The sequence below is a fragment of the Cynocephalus volans genome, chromosome X (genome assembly GCF_027409185.1).
Source record: "Cynocephalus volans isolate mCynVol1 chromosome X, mCynVol1.pri, whole genome shotgun sequence".
NCBI lineage: Eukaryota > Metazoa > Chordata > Mammalia > Dermoptera > Cynocephalidae > Cynocephalus > Cynocephalus volans.
In genome coordinates this window covers 73694614-73699991 of record NC_084478.1, presented here as the reverse complement: position 1 = coordinate 73699991, position 5378 = coordinate 73694614, and the positions used below count along the sequence as shown (strand labels likewise).

General features: G+C 36.9%; 1 pseudogene; it reads right to left on the bottom strand.

Annotated features, from left to right (window-relative positions):
• Positions 1-234: 234 nt before the first annotated feature.
• On the bottom strand, positions 235-2127 carry LOC134368048 (nucleoporin SEH1-like; annotated as a pseudogene).
• Between the last annotated feature and the right edge of the window lie 3251 nt (positions 2128-5378).

Here is a 5378-nt window from a genome sequence, read left to right as displayed (position 1 = left end):
AAACCTCTCTTTATATTTCTATAGTTTCAAATAGTGTCAATAAACTGACTAGTACAAAAAAATGATATACACTGTGTTTTTAAAGGCCTTTTGGACTGTGTTTAGTAGTAAGTAGGCTGTTGGTGTACCTTGGGAGAGGCCAAGTGCTTGAGAAGGGGAAAAGGAATTTGTTTTACATTCCCGTGTGCATGCAACAAGCAGCAAAACAGCAAAGTTACTCGAGTTAGCTTGTACTCAGCTGTGCTTTCTGCCAGCAGAAAGTTCATTTAATGAATTTTGAAGATTTGAAATATTGAACCTAGGGAAGGATTTGAGTTTTTCTGCTGAGAACTCCCATTGACTAGGCTCCTATTGCCTTTCAAAATATCAGGACACTTCCATTTGTCCTTATAATTAGCTTTCCACAATCTTAAACAGCCATCATCTCCTGAAGATGCTAGCACTGTTCCTGTTATATTCCAACCCACTCACCAGACCTGGGAATTATGGTTATCAAACTAAGCCACTATATGAATTTCAGATTTGTTGGCCTACCAGAGGAAGTAAGTTCTCCCCTCAGAAGCTTAAGGTAAAAATTTTCACATCTTTGGTTGCTATCACTGAAATATGGAAAGATCTTCCCAAGTTTGGAGCAAATGCAATATTACGTACAGGATCAATGAATGTCATAAGTGCTTGGCTTTTTGCATATTTCCAGGTGTTTTCATTATATTGAAAAATCTGAATCTTGGCCACTGCATGTGGACTACTGTCATCACTTCCTACAGCTATCATGGCTGAATGAACAGGAGAGCTTGAAAGGTTCCAAAAAATACAACTATAGCTTGGCTTACATGAGATCACATGCTGCAGACCACTGGCTGAGATTCATAACATCTGGTGCTTCATATATTCTTACTGTACCATATGCTGGGTAGGCTGCTAACATAAGATCCATATGCTCTGAAGCAAATTTCACATTGGTAACAGATGTTCTGCTATCCACTATAGTTGTCCTCTTAACCCAATGACTCTGTCCTCGCAGTTTATTTTTTGATTCTTCTACTATTTCTTTCCACACAGAAACTGTTGGGTCAAAAGATCAGGAAGCCAAAACCTGTCCAAATTCAGGACGGGTCCATGTCACACTCCATATAGATCCACTGTGCATCTTCCAGCTAGCAGTACAATGCCAATCCCTACCTTTGCTTTTATCTTAGATCTTGAGGCTCTGGTCGCTGGAGCTGGTAGCCATCCACCCACTGTGGAAGTCAAAAGAGACATCGTGGATGAAGTCCTTATGATCCGCTGCCCACCAGATCCACACCTCCAAAGAGGGCGAAGGTGGTGGCACATGGTAGCCCCCAAGACTCCCCTGCCACAGCGGGCATGGCACGTGCTGTCCACGCACCCTGCCTTGCCTTGGCCCATGGGGCCCCCTTGTTTTTGATTTTTAAAGAAACTGTGCATTGCTGCAATGAATAGTGTAAAGCTAGGGCTAGGGCTCACAGATGCCTCAAGCCTGTTGTCCAGACTGGGTCACAAACCCTTCACATGCAGGTCTATGAGCTAGGTAATAGGAAAAGGTCCTTGGAGCCGTTAGTGAAGAAATAATAGGCTTTATTCAGAGCTAGGAGCAGCCGACCTAATATGGCTTCCCAGAGCATCCTTTTGAAGCTTCATGCATCTGCGCCATTAGTCCTTTATACTCAAGTCCATAACTCAGAAAAACACCTGGATGCACGCAATCATAAGGAACACGCGTGCACACGTGCATACCCACCTCAGATGCTTGGCAAGACTCTGAACATCCGAGGGGCCCTGACCTTTTTTTTCTATATTTTCCCAACAAATAGAAATTCCTTTCTTCAAGATAACATGAGGTTTCAGAAATGTTCTCTGGCAGTATTTTTCTCTCTGGAGAGAGAAAGCTTGTGTTAACAAGAAAAATCTGGGAGAGTTTCTCCTCCTCCCCATCCGGAGCTATGTGAGGATCTTTCCTGAATTTCCTCCATTAGAGCATGGTGGGATTCCTGGGGAAAAAAGCATGTGGCATTTTTTTCCAGGAACCTCCATACCATTTTCCAAAATGGCTGTACTAATTTACATTCCCACCAGCATTGTGCAAGGGTTATCTTTTCTCCGCATTCTTGCAAACACTTCATATCATTTGTCTTTTTGATAATAACCATTCTAACAGGTATTAGGTGATATCTTATTGTGATTTCAATTTACATTTTCCTGATTGTTAAAGAGGTTGAGCATTTTTTCATATATCTGTTGTCCATTCTTATCTGTTCTTTACAGAAATGTCTGTTCACATTCTTTGCCCATTTTTAATTGAATTATTTATTGAGTTTTTGAGTTTCTTATATATTTTGGATATCAGCTTGCAAATTTTTTCTCCCAATTTGTGAGTTTTCTATTCACTCTGTTAGTTTATTTCTTTTGCTGTAAAAATCTTTTTAGTTTGATGCAAATTTATTCATTTATTTATATTTAGTTGCCTGTGATTTTGGAGTCCTGTTCACTATGGAGTTTCCTTAAAAATCTAAAAATAGACTTTCTATATGACCCAGGAATCCCACTGCTGGGTATTTGCCCAAAGGAAGGGAAATTAGCATAGTAAGGGGATATCACACCCCTATGTTTATTGCAGCACTACTCATGATAGGCAAGATATGAAATCAACCTAGGTATCCATCAACAGATGAATGGATAAAGAAAATGTGGTATATATACACAATGGAGTACTACTCAGCCATGATAAAAATGAAATCCTGTCATTTTCAGCAACATGGATGAGCCTGGAAGACATTATGTTAAGTGAAATAAGTCAGACTCAGAAAAATAAATATCATATTTTCTCACTTATATGTGGGAGCTAAAAAAGTTGAGCTTTTAAAAGGAGAGAGTCGAACAGTGGTTACTAGAGGCTGGGAAGGGAAGGGGTAAGGGGAAACAGGGAGACTTTGATTAATGGACATAAAATTACAGCTAGGTAGGAAAATAAGCTCTGATGGTGTGCAGGTGTGCAGTAGTGCTAGGCATATATAATTAATAATGAGATATTGTATGCTCTCACATGGCTAGAAGAGAGGAGCCCAAATGTTTTTATCACAAAGAAATGATGTTTTTGTGAAGATGAATATGCTAATTAGCCTTATTTGATCATCACACATTGTATACATAAATTGAAATAAACTCTGTACCCCATAAATATGTACGATAGATGTCTACTTAAAAATGAAAAGATGTAATAAGTATAAAGGAAAAAAGTTTACAAAGGCCAAAAAGAAAATTTAAATAAAATAATTTTGCCATCCAATTACAGTTAATTTTTGAAAACTTTCAGCTTTTCTCTATGTCATTAAGTATTCATTAGACTATGCATGTGGAAGGCTATTTCAAAAAGCATGTGAACTAGCTCGTGAGGTAGTCATACCTCATTATCAGAGATATGAGTAAAGAAGGGAGGGAGATGCAGACCTAAAGATGTTTCAGTGGTGTATCAGTTAGGCCTGCTTTTAGTTGCAAGAAGCAGAAAATTGGCTACTGTGGCTTAAATAAGTAGGGATCTAGGAAATAAGCAGTTAAGTGTCAGCATGACAGCAATAAGAAACTGCCAAAAACTCAAGATCTTTCTTTCTGCTTTATCAACTCCATGAATGAATGAATGAGCAAAATATTGGGAGACAACTATAATATTATAATATTCCCATTGAAATGTTCTTCTTTCAGTGAAAAACAATGTGAATGACTAAACTGTGGCAATTTTGTTAAATAATCTAGTGTGTTAACCATTTGAATATCACACTGCTTTTAAAAATATGTAAATTAAGTAGGGACATGGAAAACTTCTTGATTACGTAATGTTAAGTAAAATAAAACCTTGAAGTATTCTGGGTTCAATGACTACAATTATGAAACAATTTATATCTTTGTAAAATTAAGGCCAGGAAAGAACATTATATCTTGACACTACTTAAGGTTTTATGGCAAGGAGGGCTGTGTTTTTTTCTTTTTGGATGATTCTGTTTATAGTTCACTATAAAGTTATTAAAATATATATTTACAAAACATTTTTTAAAAAGTCAATATCATAGAAGCAGAAAGTAAAAAGCGGGTTACATAGGCTAAGAGTTGAGGGGGAGGGATGAGGAAAGGTAAGATGTTGATTAAAGGGTGCAAAGTTTCATTCAGACTGGAGGAATAAGTATTAGTGATCTATTGCACTGCATGGTGACCACAGTTAATAATAATGCATTGTGTATTTCAAATTGCTTTAAAAATAGATTTTTAACATTTGTACTACAAAAAAAAAAAGATAAGTTGGTTAGGTGGTAGATATGTTAATTAGCTTGATCAAACCTTTCTACAATGTATACATAGATCAAAACATCATATTTTACTTCATAAATATATTCAATTATTAACTGTCACTTAAAAACAAAATATTAAAATATATTTAAAAGCCTGTGAAATTCTGGAGCCCCCTTTGACTTTGTTCCTCGGAGCTTCTCACTCACATGCCAGTCTGCTCTCAGTCTCTAATAATTTCTCCAGTTTACTATTTAAGTAATAATGCAAGTTTAATCATGCCCCAGTTAAGCAAATTTCAGGTGCTATATCTCTTTGGATGTGCCTAAATCTCCAAATCTTAGTGTGTTAGTTTGTTGTGCCACCTCAGTTTTCTGATTGCTCCAAGAACAGCCAAGTTCCATTGGTCCACCTTTTTCTTCTTTTTTCTCCCTCTCCCCAGCTTTATTCGGGTATAATTGATTAATAAAAATTATATGTATTTATCATGTAGAATGTGATGTTTTGATATATGTATACATTATGAAATAATTAACATATTCATCACTTCAAATAGTTATCCTTTGTGTGTGTGTGGTGAGAATATTTAGGATCTATTCTCTTAGCAATTTTCAAGCACACATTACATTATTATAACTATAGTCACCACGTTGCATGATAGGTCTCCAGAAACTTTTGATCATGCCTAACTGAAACTTTGCACCTTCTGAGCATCATCTCCCCATTTTCCCCTCCCATACTCCAGCCCCTGACAACTGCCATTCTACTCTCTACTTTTATGAGTTCAACATTTTTATATTCTACATATAAGTGAGGTCATGTAGGAGAAATCTTTTTGTGCTTGCTTTACTTTGCTTAGCATAATGTCCTACAGGTTCATACACATTTTCCCAAATGACAGGATTTTCTGATTTTTTATAGCTAAATAATATTATATGGTATGTGTGTATGTCAAGGGAGGTCTTCATAAGTTCTGTGTGTATGTATGTTTGTGTGTGTGTGTGTGTGTGTGTGTGTGTGTGTGTGTGTGTGTGTGTGTGTGTATAACTTTTTATCCATTTATCTGTCGCTGGACACAG